At 46.9% G+C, this 20,239-nt stretch overlaps 1 pseudogene; it reads left to right on the forward strand.

Annotated features, from left to right (window-relative positions):
• LOC147985750 (uncharacterized) overlaps positions 1-19,429 on the forward strand; it is a 52,944-nt pseudogene extending 33,515 nt beyond the window's left edge.
• The last annotated feature ends 810 nt before the right edge of the window (positions 19,430-20,239 follow it).

The following is a 20,239-nucleotide window of genomic DNA, read 5'->3' on the forward strand; positions in this document are numbered from 1 at the left end:
TATATTATCACATCTATATTTGCTCTTATCACATTTAAACTTGTTGGGCCGTGCCACGTGTCGATGTATCATAGGGCCTTCTATCCAGTGAGTGGATGACATCTGTCCCGACGATGAGCCGACACGTGTTTCCTCTAGCCAATGATGATTTTACACATGGAAAATCCCCATTGGTCGGGGCTGTTAACGGGTTATCGGATCCAAAACCCGACCCGATAGCCTAACGGCGTTCCGTTACGGTGGATGCCACGTGTCGGTCACCCTTGACGAAAGCACTTATGTGAAGCGCGATTTATCTTCATGGAAGTGGACACTTCCATGATGATAATTTTGGTAATGTCATGGAACACTTCTATGACAGCACAGGTATGACTATCTTGATTCTGTCATAAATTTGTCATGGATGTACATGCATGACAAAAAACGCGACCTACTGTGACAAACACGTATCATCACGGAAGTGTATTTTTTCTGGATCCACCAAACTGAATAGTCCAATACGTGTTATCTGGCTTTTCCTCTGGTGCCTGCAACTCTGTCCAATCATTGATGAAATCTACGAGCGCTTGGGATTTAATTGCTATGCGAGGTGTGTATTTGAGCCCATGAGGTCCAAGCTCAATAGCCCACTTAGCAATCCAGCCAGTTGCTTCTCTGTTTTGAATGATATCTCCCAGAGGGGCTGAACTGACCACTGTGATAGGGTGACCCTGAAAATAATGTTTGAGCTTCCGGCTTCCCATAAACACTCCATACACCAGCTTCTGCCAATGTGGATACCTCTGCTTTGATTCAATGAGCACCTCACTGATATAATAAACCGACCGTTGAACCGGATATTCCTTTCCAGCTTCCTTGCGCTCCACCACAATAGCCATGCTAATAGCTCGGGAATTAGCAGCCACATACAGCAATAACGACTCTTTATCGATCGGGGCTGCAAGCACAGGCGATTCAGCTAACTGCCTCTTCAGATCCTCAAACGCTTTATCAGCCGTGTCGCTCCAGACAGAATCATTTGTTTTCTTTAGCATCTGATATAAAGGGATAGCCTTCTCCCCAAGACGACTGATAAACCGGCTCAAAGCCGCAATCCAGCCAGCCAAATGTTGAACGTCATTGATACACGCCGGTTTAGCCAAAGATGTAATTACTGAGATTTTTTCTGGATTAGCCACAATGCCTCTGTTTGACACCAGAAAACCCAAGAGTTTGCCTGGCGGGACACCAAAGACACACTTTTCCGGATTGAGCATCATCTTGTAAACCCGGAGGTTGTCAAAGGTTTCTCTCAAATCATCTATGAATGTTTCCTCCTTCCTGGACTTTATCACAATATCATCTACATATGCATGGACATTGCGCCCAATCTGCTTATGAAGACAATTCTGAACACAGTGTTGATAAGTCGCCTGGGCACTCTTGAACCCAAAAGGCATGGAGACATAACAGAAGGCTCCAAAAGGAGTTATAAAAGTTGTCTTCTCCCGGTCCTTAACTGCCATTTTGATCTGATGATAACCAGAATAAGCGTCAAAACAACACAAACGGTCACAACCCGCCGTAGCGTTAATAATCTGATCAATACGAGGGAGGGCAATGGGATCTGCAGGGCAAGCCTTGTTCAAGTCTGTGTAATCTACACACATATGCCAAGTGCCGTTTTTCTTAAGAACCAGTACCGGATTAGCCAACCACTCTAGGTGAAAGACCTCCACGATAAACCCTGCGGCCAACAACCGAGCTACCTCTTCACCAATAGCCTTGCGCCTTTCTTCATTGAAGCGGCGGAGAAACTGCCGGACCGGTTTAAACTTAGGATCAATGTTAAGTGTGTGCTCAGCGAGTTCCCTCAGTACACTTAGCATGTGCTCAGCGTGCTTTCCTATTTGGGATCCAGGTTAGGGCTGATGCTGAACTGCTTGGATGAATCACCAGGAACAAAATCAACCATCTTAGTATTTGTGGCCGATTTAAATTTCAACGCCGGATTGTGTTCCGTAGTTGGCTTTTTCAAAGAATTCATATCTGCCGGATCAACTTTGTCTTTATAAAACTTCAGCTCCTCCATGGCACAAACCGACTCAGCATAAGCCGCATCACCTTCCTCACATTCCAAAGCGATCTTCCTACTTCCATGTACTGTGATGGTCCCCTTATGACCTGGCATTTTAAGTTGTAGATAAACATAACACGGCCTCGCCATGAACCTAGCGTAAGCCGGTCGCCCAAACAAAGCGTGATACGGACTTTTCATTTTTACCACCTCAAAAGTCAATGTTTCTGATCTTGAATAATGATCATCTCCAAAAGCCACCTCTAAGGCTATCTTGCCCACTGGATATGCAGACTTACCAGGCACCACACCATGGAAAACGGTGTTTGACGGATTAAGATTCTTAACTGTCAACCCCATACGACGGAAGGTATCATAATATAGAATGTTGATACTACTTCCCCCATCCATGAGTACCTTAGTGAACTTATATCCCCCAACTTGAGGGGCCACCACTAAGGCCAGATGACCCGGATTGTCAACCCGGGGCGGGTGATCCTCTCTACTCCATAAAATGGGTTGCTCAGACCAGCGCAAATACTGAGGCACCGCCAGTTCAACAGAGTTCACCGCCCTCTTGTGAAGCTTCTGATCACGCTTACACAAGCTAGTGGTGAAGACATGTTATTGCCCACTATTTAACTGCTTAGGATTGCGCTGATAACCCGACTGCTGCTGCTGCTGGTTCCCCTGATGGTTGTAACCTCCCTGGTTGCCCTGGTTCCCTTGATTGTTGTGTCCGGTTTGATTGCCCTGAAATCCTGAACCGGAGCTGCCGCCTCCGTAACCCGCCCCGTGGAAACCACCTCCTGAACCGCCGGGCGGGCCATTATCATACTGAAACATATTGGAGTTCTTGAAATCTCGCATGATATAACAATCCTTCCAAAGATGCGATGCTGGCTTCTCCTTTGATCCATGCTTTGGACAGGGTTGATTTAACAGGCGCTCCAGATTGGAGCCTGAACCTCCGCCCCTCTAGGGCTGCTTGCCCTTACGGCGCTGACCATTCTCCTGAGCTTTGGTTTTAGCCACAAAGTCCAAACTGTTGTCCGCTTTGCGCTAACCATTATTCCCATGGCCTGCTGGATTATGTTGCTGACCCTTGGTGTTGTCGTTCTTTTTCCCTTTCCCCGGTTCGTCCTCCTCCGAGTCAGGGTCTTTGGTATTATCTGAATCGGCATACTTAACGAAAGAGGCCATAAGCGTTGACATATCATTGCAGTGACGTTTGAGCCTTCCTAACTTCTGTTTGAGCGGCAGAAAACAGCAATTACCCTCCAACGTTAGCACTATGGTATCTACATTGATACGATCCGATGAATGCAAAATAGCTGAGACCCGCTTTACCCAATGGGTCGTGGACTCCCCATCCTCTTGGACACAAGCGGCCAGATCCACAATTGACATGGGCCTCTTACAAGTATCTTTGAAGTTCTGGATAAACCGGTGCTTCAATTCAGCCCATGATCCGTGATACGTCTCCAACGTATCTATAATTTTTGATTGCTCCATGCTATATTATCTACTGTTTTAGACATTATTGGGCTTTATTTTCAACTTTTATATTATTTTTTGGACTAACCTATTAACCGGAGGCCCAGCCCAGAATTGCTGTTGTTTTTTGCCTGTTTTATGGTTTTGAAGAAAAGGAATATCAAACGGAGTCCAAACGGAATGAAACCTTCGGAAACGTGATTTACTCATCAGATAAGATCTAGGAGACATGGACCCTCCGTCAAGAAAGCCACGAGGTGGTCACGAGGGTAGGGGCGCGCCCCCTGCCTCGTGGGCCCCTCGAAGCTCCACCGATGTACTTCTTCCACCTATATATATCCACGTACCCCCAAACGATCGGGGACGGAGCCGAAAACCTAATTCCACTGCCGCAACTTTCTGTATCCACGAGATCCCATCTTGGGGCCTGTTCCGCAGCTCCGCCGGAGGGGGCATCGATCACGGAGGGCTTCTACATCATTATCCATGCCCCTCCGATGAAGTGTGAGTAGTTTACTTCAGACCTACAGGTCCATGGCTAGTAGCTAGATGGCTTCTTCTCTCTTTTTGGATCTCAATACAATGTTCACCCCCTCTCCCGTGGAGATCTATTCGATGTAATCTTCTTTTTGTGGTGTGTTTGTTGAGACCGATGAATTGTGGGTTTATGATCAAGTCTATCTATGAATAATATTTGAATCTTCTCTGAATTCTTTTATGTATGATTTGTTATCTTTGCAAGTCTCTTCGAATTATCAGTTTGGTTTGGCCTACTAGATTGGTTGTTCTTGCCATGGGAGAAGTGCTTAGCTTTGGGTTCAATCTTGCGGTGTCCTTTCCCAGTGACAGAAGGGGCAGCAAGGCACGTATTTGTATTGTTGCCATCGAGGATAACAAGATGGGATTTTTATCATATTGCATGAAATTACCCTCTACACCATGTCATCTTGCTTAAGGCGTTACTCTGTTTTTAACTTAATACTCTAGATGCATGCTGGATAGCGGTCGATGAGTGGAGTAATAGTAGTAGATGCAGAATCGTTTCGGTCTACTTGTCTCAGACGTGATGCCTATATACATGATCATACCTAGATATTCTCATAACTATGCTCAATTTTGTCAATTGCTCAACAGTAATTTGTTCACCCACCGTAGAATACTTATGATCTTGAGAGAAGCCACTAGTGAAACCTATGGCCCCTGGGTCTCTTTCTCATCATATCAATCTCCATCACTTTATTATTGCTTTGCTTTTACTTTGCTTTTACTTTATTTACTTTGCATATCTATACTAAAAATAGAAAAAAAATATTATTTATTATCTCTATCAGATCTCACTTTCGTAAGTGACCGTGAAGGGATTGACAACCCCTAAACGCGTTGGTTGCATTGAGCTATTGTTTTTGTGTAGGTACGAGGGACTCAGCGTAGCCTCCTACTGGATTAATACCTTGGTTCTCAAAAACTAAGGGAAATACTTACGCTACTTTGCTGCATCATCCCTTCCTCTTCGGGGAAATCCAACGTAGTGCTCAAGAGGTAGCAAGAAGGATTTCTGGCGCCATTGTCGGGGAGTCTGCGCAAAAGTCAACATACTAAGTACCCATCACAATCTCTATCTCCTGCATTACATTATTTGCCATTTTCCTCTCGTTTTCCTCTCCCCCCAATTCACCCTTGCCATTTTATTCGCCCTCTCTCTCTCTTTCCTCCCTCTCTTTCTCCGTTTGCCTCTTTTGCCCATTTGCTCTTTGTTTTCTCGTGTGTTAGTTTGCGTGCTGGTCATTATGGATAGTTCTTTACCTTCTGCCTCTATGTCCGAAATTGGGGATACTATTGTCGATAATAATTTTGATGCTCCTACTAAAGAACCCACTATCTCCCATATAAAAAGATTTCGTGTTGGTAGCGGTAATATTATTGGAAAGGGAGTTATTCAAGATTTCTTTACTTGTGCTGGTGCTTTACCTTCTATGGGTAGTTCTATTCTTCATAGAACTAGTAGTCTTGCGTACGCTATTGCCTTGCTTGTAGTTGAACTTGAGAGGCAATTCATGCACTTGCATCCTTCTATATAAAGGATTTTCCTAGAATTTTCTAATATTGAGCATTCTTCTGTTAAGCGTGCCGTTACTATCTTTTTGGCTCATGAGTTTCGATTCACAATTAAAGAGGCCAAAGAAATATTTGCGCATTATAGGGTGGATGATTGTCGTCCTCCCATAGAGACTATCATCTTTGATTAATAAGAAATAATGTGTTTTCAATCTCTAGACTATGTTGCTTTCAATGAAAATCTTAGAAAAAGGGCTCCTACCAATGTTTTAGTTGATAGAATTTCTGAACTTAATGATGATTTAGCTATTCGAGATAATGAATTGGGATATTCTCTTGAATATAGGCTCACAAAGTTCTGTCAAAAGAATGCTTATAATGATGAATTGGTTGTGCAATATGAAGGACCAAAGGAGGAACCTATACCTCCCAAGGTTGGTCTTGGAGACTTTTGTCCCAACAAATTTAGCCCTTTTGATTACTTTTTCTTGCCTCAAAGAAAACTTGCTGCTGAACATAGAGAATATGAAATGAGTTTTAACAATCTATCTTATTATTATCGCAATACCTAGATCTATTTTTGCTTGTTATGCCTAGCTAGGGGCGTTAAACGATAGCGCTTGTTGGGAGGCAACCCAATTTTATTTTTATTCTTTGCTTTTTTCTCCTGTTTAGTAATAAATAAATTATTTAGCCTCTGTTTTGATTGTGTTTTTTGTGTTTAATTAGTGTTTGTGCCAAGTAGAACCATTGGGAAGACTTGCGGAAAGTCTTGATTGAACTTGCTGTAAAAACAGAAACTTTAGCGCTCACGAGAACTGCTGTCATTTTTATTTGGAAAGTGCTATTTAGTTAATTCGTTTTTCAGATGATTAATAGATAAATTCCTCACGTCCTGAAATTTATTTTAGAATTTTTGGGGTTCCAGATCTTGCGCTAGCTACAGATTACTACAGACTGTTCTGTTTTTGACAGATTCTGTTTTTCGTGTGTTGTTTGCTTATTTTAAATGAATCTATGGCTAGTAAAATAGTTTATAATCCATATAGAAGTTGGAATACAGTAGTTATAACACCAATATAAATAAAGAATGAGTTCATTACAGTACCTTGAAGTGGTCTTTTGTTTTCTTTCGCTAACGGAGCTCACGGGTTTTCTACTTTAAGTTTTGTGTTGTGAAGTTTTCAAGTTTTGGGTAAAGATTTGATGGATTATGGAACAAGGAGTGGCAAGAGCCTAAGCTTGGGGATTCCCATGGCACCCCCAATATAATCTAAGGACACCTAAAATCCAAAGCTTGGGGATGCCCCGGAAGGCATCTCCTCTTTCGTCTACTTCTATCGGTAACTTACTTGGAGCTATATTTTTATTCACCACATGATATGTGTTTTGCTTGGAGCGTCTTTTATTATTTGAGTATTTGCTATTAGTTTACCACAATCATCCTTGATGTACACACCTTTTTATAGAGCCATACATGATTTGGAATTTGATAGAATACTCTATGTACTTCACTTATATCTTTTTAGCTTTATAGTTTTGCTCTAGTGCTTCACTTATATCTTTTAGAGCACGGTGGTGGATTTGTTTTATAGAAACTATTGATATCTCATGCTTCACTTAGATTATTTTGGGATTCTTAATAGCATGGTAATTTTCTTAAAATCCTAATATGCTTGGTATGCTAGATTAATAATAAAACTTTCTTATGAGTGTGTTGAATACTAAGAAAAATTTGATGCTTGATGATTGTTTTGAGATATGGAGGTAATAATATCAAAGTCATGCTAGTTGAGTAGTTGTGAAATTGAGAAATACTTGTGTTGAGGTTTGCAAGTCCCGTAGCATGCACGTATGGTAAACGTTATGCAACAAATTTGAAACATGAGGTGTTATTTGATTGTCTTCCTTATGAGTGGCGGTCGGGGACGAGCGATGGTCTTTTCCTACCAATCTATCCCCCTAGGAGCATGCGCGTAGTGCCAAGGTTTTTGATGACTTTTAGATTTTTGCAATAAGTTTGTGAGTTCTTTATGACTAATGTTGAGTCCATTGATTATACGCACTCTCACCCTTCCATCCTTGCTAGCCTCTTCGCTACCGTCCATTGCCCTTTCTCACATTGAGAGTTGGCGCAAACTTCGCCGGTGCATCCAAACACCGTGATATGATACGCTCTTTCACACATAAACCTCCTTATATCTTCCTCAAAACATCCACCATACCTACCTATTATGACATTTCCATAGCCATTTCGAGATATATTGCCATGCAACTTTCCATCATTCCGTTCATTATGACACATTCATCATTGTTATATTGCTTAGCACGATCATGTAGTTGACATAGTATTTGTGGCAAAGCCATCATTCATAATTCTTTCATACATGTCACTCTTGGTTCATTGCATATCCCGGTACACCGCCGGAGGCATTCATATAGAGTCATCTTTGTTCTAGTATCGAGTTGTAATCATTGAGTTGTAAACAAATAGAAGTGTGATGATCATCATTATTAGAGCATTGTCCCAAGTGAGGAATAAAAAAAGAAAGGACATAAAAAAAAGAGGAGAAGGCCCCCAAAAAAAGAGAAGGCCCAAAAAATGAGAGAAAAAGAGAGAATGGACAATGTTACTATCCTTTTACCACACTTGTGCTTCAAAGTAGCACCATGATCTTCATAGTAGAGAGTCTCTCATGTTATCACTTTCATATACTAGTGGGAATTTTTCATTATAGAACTTGGCTTGTATATTCCAACAATGGGCCTCCTCAAGTGCCCTAGGTCTTCGTGAGCAAGCAAGTTGGATGCACACCCACTAGTTTCTTTTGTTGATCTTTCATACATTTATAGCTCTAGTGCATCTGTTGCATGGCAATCCCTACTCCTTGCATTAACATCAATCGGTGGGCATCTCCATAGCCCATTGATTAGCCTCGTTGATGTGAGACTTTCTCCTTTTTTGTCTTCTCCACATAACCCCCCTCATTATATTATATTCCACCCATAGTTCTATGTCCATGGCTCGCGCTCATATATTGCGTGAAGGTTTATAGGTTTGAGATTACTAAAGTATGAAACAATTGCTTGGCTTGTCATCGGGGTTGTGCATGATGATAGCATTCTTGTGTGACGAAAATGAAACATGACTAAACCATATGATTTTGTAGGGATGAACTTTCTTTGGCCATGTTACTTTGAGAAGACATAATTGCTTAGTTAGTATGCTTGAAGTATTATCATTTTTATGTCAATATGAACTTTTGTCTTGAATCTTTCAGATCTGGATATTCATACCACAATTAAGAAGAATTATATTAAAATTATGCCAAGTAGCACTCCGCATAAAAAATTGCGTTTTCATCATTTACCTACTCGAGGACGAGCAGGAATTAAGCTTGGGGATGCTTGATACGTCTCCAACGTATCAATAATTTTTGATTGCTACATGCTATATTATCTACTGTTTTAGGCATTATTGGACTTTATTTTCCACTTTTATATTATTTTTGGGACTTACCTGTTAACCGGAGGCCCAGCCCAGAATTGTTGTTTTTGCCTGTTTTAGGGTTTCGAAGAAAAGGAATATCAAACGGAGTCCAAACGGAATGAAACCTTTGGAAACGTGATTTACTCATCAGATAAGATCTAGGAGACTTGGACCCTCCATCAAGAAAGCCACGAGGTGGTCATGAGGGTAGGGGGCGCCCCCCTAGGGCGCGCCCCCCTGCCTCGTGGGCCCCTCGAAGCTCCACCGACATACTTCTTCCTCCTATATATATCCACGTACCCCCAAACGTTTGGGGACGGAGCCAAAAACCTAATTCCACCACCACAACTTTCTGTATCCACGAGATCCCATCTTGGGGCCTGTTCTGGAGCTCCGTGGTTGGGGGTATTGATCACGGAGGGCTTCTACATCATCATCCAAGCCCCTCCAATGAAGTGTGAGTAGTTTACTTCAGATCTACGGGTACATAGCTAGTAGCTAGATGGCTTCTTCTCTCTTTTTGGATCTCAATACAATGTTCTCCCCCTCTCTCGTGCAGATCTATTCGATGTAATCTTCTTTTTGCGGTGTGTTTGTTGAGACCGATGAATTGTGGGTTTATGATCAAGTCTATCTATGAATAATATTTGAATCTTCTCTGAATTCTTTTATGTATGATTGGTTATCTTTGCAAGTCTCTTCGAATTATCAGTTTGGTTTGCCCTACTAGATTGGTTGTTCTTGCCATGGGAGAAGTGCTTACACTACTAGGGAAAAGCCTAGCAGCAGCGCGGGTTTTGAGTGTATCAGTAGCGCGGGTGCCCGCGCTACTGATACGGCGCCACAACTAACTTGTAGCAGTAGCGCGTGTTGACACACGCTATTGCTATACATGGTTAGCTGTAGTGTGCGTTGCAAACAACGCTACTGCTAATTAGTTGTAGCGGGTCTTATACCCCGCGCTACTGCTATTACTTTCAAAAACAAAAAAAATCTCGATCCCGTGCGTGTTGTCAATGGCAGCAATGGTAAGATCTAGCGATGATTGGCGTCGCCGGAGGCATGAACGGACAGCGGAAGACCAGATCCGGCAGTGGCTGTTGGAGAGGGCCCGTTTCTATGGCAGAGCCAGGCCGCAGCGTGGGGATCCTCTTCCCGACCATGCCAGATAGCTCCGGGTCATCCATGGCGATGACCTGCACGGGCATGGACATGGGAGGGTGAGTCAAACCAGAGGGAGAGAGAAAAGGAAAACCGAGGGAGAGAGGAAGGTGATGTAGGGAGCAGCGGAGCTAGTCACCAGTTGCGAGGTGCTCTGGTGTGGTGGCGCGGGGCGGCGGCCTCCTAGACGTCGGTGGAAGACCGGCGAGCTCCTAGACGCCGGTGGCGCGAGGCGGCGGCCTCTTTCGGCGCCATGGAGGAGGATGGGTGCATGGGCAAGAGGTCCATGTGAGAGCGTATGGAAAGTGAGAGGAGAGAGTGGTGGAAGAGAGGAGGGATTTGGGGGAGGAGATGGGGATTCGGCCGAGGATATGGCGACTTCACCTACCTCGTACTTAGTAGTAGCGAGGGGTATAAAACCATGCTACTACTATCAACTTAGTAGTAGCGCGGGTTTATACCCCTCGCTACTACTATGGCATGTGTCGGGGGGGCACGGTAAAGACCGCTTAGTAGTAGCAAGGGTTAAAAACCCGCGCTACTACTATCAACTTAGTAGTAGCGAGGGTTAAAAAACCGCGCTACTGCTAATTAGCAGTAGCGCTTCTTTTTGTGCCGCGCTGCTGCTAAGGTTCTGTGTATAAGGTTTTCCCTAGTAGTGTTAGCATTGGGTTCAATCTTGCGGTGTCCTTTCCCAGTGACAGAAGGGGCAGCAAGGCACGTATTGTAATGTTGCCATCGAGGATAATAAGATGGGCGGTTTTATCATATTGCATGAAATTATCCCTCTACATCATGTCATCTTGCTTAAGGCGTTACTCTATTTTTAACTTAATACTCTAGATGCATGCTGGATAGCAGTCGATGAGTGGAGTAATAGTAGTAGATGCAAAATCGTTTCGGTCGACTTGTCCCGGACGTGATGCCTATATACATGATCATACCTAGATATTCTCATAACTATGCTCAATTCTGTCAATTGCTCAACAGTAATTTGTTCACCCACCGTAGAATACTTATGCTCTTGAGAGAAGCCACTAGTGAAACCTATGGCCCCCGGGTCTCTTTCTCATCATATCATTCTCCATCACGTTATTATTGCTTTGCTTTTACTTTGCTTTTACTTTATTTAATTTGCATCTCTATCTCTATCAGATCTCACCTTCATAAGTGACCGTGAAGGGATTGACAACCCCTAAACGCGTTGGTTGCGTTGAGCTATTGTTTTTGTGTAGGTACGAGGGACTCGAGTGTAGTCTCCTACTGGATTGATACCTTGGTTCTCAAAAACTGAGGGAAATACTTATGCTACTTTGCTGCGTCATCCCTTCCTCTTCGGGGAAATCAAACGCAGTGCTCAAGAGGTAGCAATCCGACAGAGTTAGTTGGTAAGCTCTTCAACCAAGTACGATCTGTTCCTTCCAACATCATGGTGAAGTATTTAGCACATACTGCTTCATCCACATCTAACATCTCCATTGCCATCTCGTAGCTTTCAACCCATGCCTCTGGTTGCAGATCGGCGGTGTAATTGGGTACCTTACGAGGTCCTTTGAAATCCTTGGGCAGTCGCACATTACGCAAAGCGGGGGTGAGACACGGCACCCCTAAGGAACTGAATACCACACCTGGCTCTACTGAAGTGGTAGGGTGAACCGAAGTAGGTTGACGGGCTCCGTGCAGAGCTGCTAACTCAGCCTCTCAACGTCCACGACCATGATCCACGACATCCTGCGCATTAGCACCTCCCCCTGCCAGGTTGTGCCCTCACGGCGAGTTACGGCGACGTGCACTGCTTGACATCGCCGGTTCATCCTCAATGTGCCTTCTGTAGCTCCGGCTTGGACGGGGGTGGAATGAATCCTCTCACGACTGTGCGAATAAGCCTACTGCTGGTTTAGAGCTCTTTGAAGGAGATGTCTGGCCCGTCGTGCCTCAATCGCAACTGGTGATTCGCCGTCGGTTGGGAGGGCTGCCAATCGTGAAGTGGCGTCCACATTGTTGTCCAACGGGTTGGAGTAATGCCCGGGGGGTGCTGGAACATACTGTGGCACAATGTTGTTCTGACGAGGCGGGTCCATCATGCGCGGCTGAATCGCGCTCCTGTTCCTGGCGCCTCCGTCTGGTTTATTATTGGCTGGTTACTAGTTCCTTCCCCTGGCATGTTGAAGAGATTTCTTGGCTCATAACTCGGCGGAAGATGCGATCGGTATCTTCTTCTCATGACTTCCTCTGAAGCATTCTGATCCAGCCTAAGCCGGTAGACTTGAGCTTCCAACTCAGCCGTTCTGTAGCCATCCTAGCGTTCTCTGCCGCTAGGTCCGCTTTAGCCTGAGTTATCTGATCTTTCACCTTTGTGATCTCCGCGTTGTGCTGATCTCGGGCTGCTGCGTCCACCTCCGCGGCCATCAATGTTGCCAAAGCGTCGAACAAGTCAGACAGAACTTGAGCCGGAGGTGGCACAGAGCTCCCTGCCCCTGCCGGCGTGGCTGTTGCTGAAGCGGAGAGCATTGTTGCGGCGGTTGATGAGTGGGGCGCTGATTGTGTACTGGCCATGAAGATAGCGGCCCGGTTTGGCAGATCAGGGGAGTCCGGAATATTGTTGCCCTCGGAGCCTCCACTAATCCGACCATCCTGCAACTGATAGAGCGATTCGGTTTCTCCAGAAGACTCTTCATCGGAGCAGACAACGGTTTCTCCATCGAATGCCGGTACATCCTCATATTCTGCTCCATGGATGACACCCACGAAAACATGCCTTGCCATGGGCTGAACCGGAGAAGGTCTTGCACGCTGAGCCGTCTCGATGATGTCGGTGCAGGTGTCCGGCTCAGGGCCCGGTTCGCCAATCTTGCTGATGAAGACGTGAATCCCACCAAAGGGGACCCGGTACCCGTATTCGATTGAATCGGCCTCGGGGCCCCATCCCGCGTTGTCGATATAGAGCATGCCGCGATGACTCTTCGTCATCCGGCCCACAGCGTATCCCTTGAGTCCATCAAACCTGCCCTTCAAGAACTCGAAACCATCGTGCGATTGCCCCACTGTGGGCGCCAACTGTCGTGGGTTTGTCACGGCAGATGTCCTCGTGAAATAACTTAGTCGTGGAGCCATCACACCGGGTTAGCTTAAAGGGGTTAAACCGGACAAGGGGACACGGGGAGTTTATACTAGTTCGGCCCCTTCGATGAAGGTAAAAGCCTACGTCTAGCTGTGATTGGTATTGCTAGGGTTTCGACGACCAGGGAGCGAATCCGCTTTGACTGGCCCTCGAGTTGTTGTTTTATGTCCTCAAACCGTGGCCGGGTCGTCCCTTTATATACACAGGTTGACGCCCGCCGGTTACAGAGTCCCGAGACCGGATAATAGAGGTATCCGGCTTGGTCTCTATTCCTCTAACTTACAATATAAGTTTACATGATAAAGTCGGTTCACATCTACAGGCTTTAATCTTTCTTTGGGCCTTGGGCCTTTTTAAAGCGCCAGTATCTTCTCATCTTCATGGGCTTCAATCTTCATGGAGCTAATCCGGCCATGCCTAGCCGGTTTACCTCCAGTAACTATATCCCCAACATTTCCCTTGAAGAGGAAAGGGTGGTGCAATAAAGCAGCATAAGTATTTCCCTCAGTTTTTGAGAACCAAGGTATCAATCCAGTAGGAGACCACGCGCGAGTCACCTCATACCTACACAGACAAATAAGAACCTCGCAACCAACGTGATAAAGGGGTTGTCAATCCCTTCACGGCCACTTGCAAGAGTGAGATCTGATAGAGATGATAATAATAATATAAATATTGTTGGTATTTTAATGATATAGATTGAAAGTAAAAGATAGCGAAATAAAGTAGATTGGAAACTTGTATGATGGAAAATAGACCCGGGGGCCATAGGTTTCACTAGTGGCTTCTCTCAAGATAGCATAAGTATGACGGTGGGTGAACAAATTACTGTCGAGCAATTGATAGAAAAGCGAATAATTATGAGAATATCTAGGCATGATCATGTATATAGGCATCACATCCGAGACAAGTAGACCGAAATGATTCTGCATCTACTACTATTACTCCACACATCGACCGCTATCCAGCATGCATCTAGGGTATTAAGTTCATAAGAACAGAGTAACGCCTTAAGCAAGACGACATGATGTACAGGGATAAACTCTACTGTTCAGGACACAGGATGACATGATGTACACGGCCGCAGGATATCGAGGCCGCAAGCTCGTCGGCCATAGACGCAGAGGTCACCAGCGCCGTCCAGCCATAATGGATGCCTGGGGGTGGGACGGGCGTGCTGAACAAGGCTGCATAGGATGTTCATGCCCACCTTCAGGCCCAAGGCGCCGCCCTTCAGCAGTACACGAAGGCGTTCTTGTCGACGCGAGCGGCCGTCCGGGTACGCTCCTTTGCTTTGTTTTTTATTCTTGCAATCTTCTGTGGGGGCACGCTAGGGCACCCACTGGGTGTAGCCCTCGAGTTTCGGTGTCACACCCTAGCTAGTTCAAGCATTAGAGTGTGCATCATGTTTAATTTCCTTTTAAGTTTGAAATGGGGATGACAGAACCCCCAACACCCCCCCTGGAAACAACTACGGTTTACTAAAATTATTTTCAATGAACCTGAAATGCCCTACTAAAAAGTTCACCCTCTTTGTCTTGGGTTAGAACCTCTGGCAAAATTGGTGCACAATTTTCTAGGTCAATAGAAGGTCATTGAATTAAATCATAAGTATTTGATTTTGGGCATTTAAATGCTATAAAATAATTTAAATGCTCAAATAATTCTGGAAATAAATGTTTGTTGTTGGAAATATTCTAAACAGAGCCCACAATTATTTTTAGGATTTTTGGAAATGTTTTAGTATTTTTAATAAAGCCCAACAGTTGCAGTTAAATAGAAAAAGAAACAAATCAGAAAAAGAGAGAGAGGGAGAAGCCACCTGGGCCTTACCTGTGCTGGCCCGGCCCACCTGGCCCGTGCCAGTCGTCACCCACCTCTGCCAGTAGGCAGAGGCGTGTCGCCGGCGCGTGCACCCGCGGCCACCTCCTGCTGCCTCCTCGTCCCCATCCGAGCGCCACGGAGACGCCCAGCACCTCCCTGCACTCCTCCCCTCTCTCCCCCTTGTCTCCCTCACCCTCTCCCGCGATGGCTGAGCGCGATCCTCGCTGCCGTTCGCCGTAGTTGCCACCAGAGCCACCCCCTCGCCTCCCTGACGTGCCCATGAGCTCCGCCTCCCCGTTGACTCACGCGACGCCGGACGCCTCCAAGTGCCTCCCCGACGCCTTCTTCTTCCTTGGTCCACCGAGATCGCCGGCAACGCCCCGACGACGTCCGACCTCCCCCGAGCCTGCTGAGACGCGTCCTGCAACCGCCGTGAGCTCCTCTACCGATCCTCCCTCTTCTCTGCTTCGTTTGCTCACCGTAGACGCCGCCCCCTTGCTCACCGTAGCACGCCGCCGCGCGAGCTCGACACCGGCGTCACTCCGGTGGCCATTTGGTCAAGCGCGGGTGCTTAACGCACTCACCGCACCTCGTAGCGCCTCGCTAGTGCGTCCGTTTTCCCCTAGCTCACTGCAGCAGCAAAACCACCAACGACCGAGCTTCGGCCGCCGCCACGAGCTCGACTCCGGCGAGCTTGCTCCACCCCAGCTCCTCCCACTTGCCCCACTAGATGCGCGCGAGCCCCAGCTACGCGTAGGACCAAACCATGGTCGAATTGGTCGCATGTGGGCGATTTCCGAAGCTCTCCACCGTCTCGGCCTCGCCGGCGACTCAACGCCGGCGGGATTAACCCCGCTGACCAGGGGTTTGACCCCAGTTTGACTCCGCCTGAGACACTGATAGGTGGGGCCGGCTCCTAACTAATTAAGATTAGTTTAAATTAGAGTTAATCACTCTGTTAGAGGTTAACGACGTCGTTAACTAACCCTCTCTCACTAACATGTGGGCCCAGAGCCTAACTAACCCAGTTTAGTGCTAACTAAACACTAACTAACTCTGTTAGTTAGCTGAGAGACTGACAGAAGGGGCCCACCAGTCAGGTTTGACCTGGGCTGGCGCCTTTGACCCGCTGACGTCACAGTGACGCAGTGCTGACGCATTAACTGAATTACTGGATTTATTCTTTAATAGGAAATTCCAGAAAATAGTCAAAACTTCTAAAAATCATAGAAAATCAACCATAGCTCCAAATGCAAAGATTTATATATGAAAAATGATCAGAAAAATTCAATCTATCCATCTGTAATGGTTTCATGCATGAAAAAACAAGTTAAACCTGCTGTTTAAGCAGAATAAGGTAATGCACTAATAAGGCCATGTTTAATGAGCTAATATTTGAATCTTTGATTCAAATGAGTTCATTCCCTTCTGTTTTAGCTTGCATTAGGCCAAAACACTTTCATAGCATGCATCATATTGTTGCATATTGCCATGTGTTGATTATGTTCAGTGTGTCTTTCGTGGTAGGTTCTGCCTCCGAGGATAACCCCGAGTATCCGTCTGAAGGGCAGTACCCTACCACCTCTACAACAGGCAAGCAACCCATTGATCATTCCGATACAACCCATGTTCCCGCTTCTGCTCTTGTTTACTACATTAAGACAACGCGTTTCAAACTGCTGTGTGCTACGGTAGTTGAACCCTTATCCTCTGCATGACCTGTCATTGCCACAGTAACTAGATGAAACCCACTAGCATGTGTAGGAGTTGATTGAGCCATGTATGTGATTCGTACTTTGCTATGCCTGCTATGCTTAGAGTTGTGTTAGGTCTGGTTCATCTGGGTGATGGGCCAGAGTGATATGTTTATGTCGGTAACGAGAGGGATGTGTGGAACATGTTTTGGTAAAGGTATCAATGAGAGGCCATGTAGGAGTACATGGTGGGTTGTTTCATTGAAGCTGTCCCTAAGAACTGAGATCTGTATGTGTGATTTAAGATTCAGCTACTACCATGCATTGGGATCCTTAATTGACCCTCTCGGCTTCTTAAATACCTTAGTACTCTATCCAGGAGTTGCAAATAGTTTCTGGTGTTGTAGGTTATGTGTTGGCGTCCGTGCGTAGCGCTGACCCTAGGGGTGGGCTATGTTGCGGTAGATACACCGTGGCACGGTGTACCGCGTCACCCGTTTGGTGTCTCGGGAACCCTGTTCACATCGTTCGGGGCCGTATGTGGAAACCTCGGCCGGACTCCCTGCGGATGGAACCTGGATAGGCGATGAACCTGGACTAGAGACTTGAGTGTTTAGGTAGGCCGTGGCCGACACCCTCATTGGGCCTCCGCTTGAAGGTTGCCGAGTACATGTCGTGTAAACGGCGGTAAGTGGTGAAAGCGTGTATGATGAAGTACACCCCCGCAGGGTATAAAACTATTCGAATAGCCGCGTCCGCGGTAAAGGACTACTTGGTTGCCTATACAGTTCATAGACAAGTTAAATGGATACTATTAAAAGTCTCAAGATAAGTGTGAGTACCGAGGATGGCCCTCTCGTAGGATGACGAGGGAGGATCCACGGTGGAGTATTGTGTTGGTGAGTAGTGGACTCGTGTGTGAAAACTATTTTACTAGTGAAGTTCCGTAGGATAGCTTAGCCAAGAGTCAAAGCTGGCTTGCTGCAATAACCCCACCACCTTCTTGAGAATGAGCATGTATATTAGGTTCTGATGTAAGACTTGCTGAGTACCTTTGTACTCATGTTTTCTTAATTACTGTTTTCAGACGACAACACCGCCCCCTCCGATGGGTTCTACGTAGACCTTGACGTCGATGAGTGACTAGCCACCCAGGTGGTGATCCTGGCCATGGAGGGCCTATGTAGATAGACAGGCTTCGAGAAGCCTTCTTTCTTTCTAGTGTCTGTACTCAGACTAGTTGCTTCCGCATGTGCTTGTATGATTGTATGACTTGAGTGTCGGGTCATGTGACCCCTATCTGTATGAACATGTGATGTATGGCTCTCTAGAGCCTTTAAATAAAGTACTTGAGTTGTAGAGTTTTGTTGTGATGCCATGTTGTATGTACTCATATCGGGCATATTGTGTGTATGATTGAAATGCTTGGTATGAGTGGGATCCGACAATCTAGTTGTTTATCCTTGGCAGCCTTTCTTATGGGGAAATTTAGTCTAGTGTTCCTCGAACCATAGTAGTCCGCTACAGCCCGGTTCACCGGAGTTCTGCTAGCCCACCACTACTGTTTAGGACACTTAACTGGCCGGCATGTCTTTCACTTCGTTCCTATGTCTGTCCCTTCAGGGAAATGTCACGCGGTGATATCCGGAGTCCTGCCTAGCCTGCTACAGCCCGGGTTCCCCGGAGTCCTGTTAGCCCAGTGCTACAGCCTGGAATCACTCGCTGATGACCGACATGATCGATGTGATTCATGTATGCCTGTCTCCTTAGGTCTGTGCCGCTTTGGGTTCACGACTAGCCATGTCGGCCCGGGTTCCCTGTCATATGGATGCTAGCGACACTATCATATACGTGAGCCAAAAGGCGCAAACAGTTCCGAGCCATGGTAAGGCGACACCCGTGGAATACCGTGCGTGAGGCCGCAAAGTGATATGAGGTGTTGCCGGCTAGATCGATGTGGTTTAGAATCGGGGTCCTGACATTCGGGCTGGCTGCTGAGCAGGCGGCTCGGAACTTAAAGGTAAGTTCCATGTGCTGACTTTTTCTTTTCTTCTGTTGTCTTCGTTGCAGGACTACCACAACATCCGTGCGGCCGCCTTCAACTCCCAGGTCCAGGAGCTGGCCAAGCAGACGACCGCCTTGTCCGACAGCCGGAGTAGGCCTCCAATTGTCTCCCTTGCGGGGGCGCGTCAGCGCACCCACTGGGTGTAGCCCCGAGATTCGGGCCGACTGCTGAGCAGTCGGGCCGGATCTCCTAGAAACCACTTTTCTTTGTTGGTCAACTTGTTGATCATTTTTTCTTCTTTGCTTTTGCAGGAGCCAACTCCACCTTGCAGCAGCAGCGGGGCGAAGCCCAAACCGCGTTGCGCGCCAAGGAGGAGGAGTGTAGTGTGGTGGCGCAGGAGCCCGACCCCCTAGCCAAGAAGCTGGCAGACCAGGCGGCCCAGCAGAAGGCGGAGCTCCAGAAGCTCAAGGAGGCGGAGGACGACCTCCAGGCCGAGTTTGAGACCGAGCGCTCAAAGTGGGTCTAGAAGGAGAAAGCTTTATCTGACAGCTATGGCAAGATCGAGGACATGATCGATGGTGAGTTATCCTTTTCCTTTCTTTCATCTGTCGAATGTCATATGAGCCGGCCTCTGGCTTCATGCTTCTTTTTCCTTCTTGCGCAGAGTACTTCCCTAGCCACTCCGTTGCCTCCAGCCAAGCCATCGAAGCTCACCGCGATGAGCGACGACGAGCTGGAGCAGAAATCGCGCCCAACGACCCTCGGACCCTTGGCGAGCAGCTTCTCGCCATACAAGCTCGTCTCCGGCCGGCTCATCGGGCGCTCCACCGTCTGCAGCGCGTCGGAGCCCAGGTGGTTTCCGCCCTCTGGCCAGGTGTTCCAGCTCTACGCACCCCCAGTCGGACCGCCGACTGGTTAGAGGTGGTTGTCTGCCGCTTCAAGGCATGGAAGGGCTCCGCAGCCCGGGCAGGCGTGCGGCGGGCCTTGGAGTTTATCAAGGAATGGTATCCTAGGCTGAACCTAGCCCGGTTGGCCACGTTCCGGCAGGAGGCCAGGGAAGTGTTGGCGGCGGTTGGGCCAGCGCTCATTCGACGCGTGGAGGCGATCGCCGAGTACACTGATACCGGTGTTTTCCTCGCCGAGCTAGACGAGGAGGGCGCCGAGGTGCCGCCGAACTGGTTCAGGCTGAACCCAAATGACGATGAGGACTCGATGGAGGAAATCGCCTCTAGCAACGAGGGCGAGGACGAGGAAGGCGAGGATGGTGAAGACGATGCGCCAGAAGACGGAGCGGACAGCCGGCCTCAGCTCAATCGAGCATTGAGCAACGAGCTGC

Source organism: Triticum urartu, chromosome 2A (assembly GCF_056163025.1).
Source record: "Triticum urartu cultivar PI428250 chromosome 2A, HENAU_Tu73, whole genome shotgun sequence".
In the NCBI taxonomy this organism is placed as follows: Eukaryota; Viridiplantae; Streptophyta; class Magnoliopsida; order Poales; family Poaceae; genus Triticum; species Triticum urartu.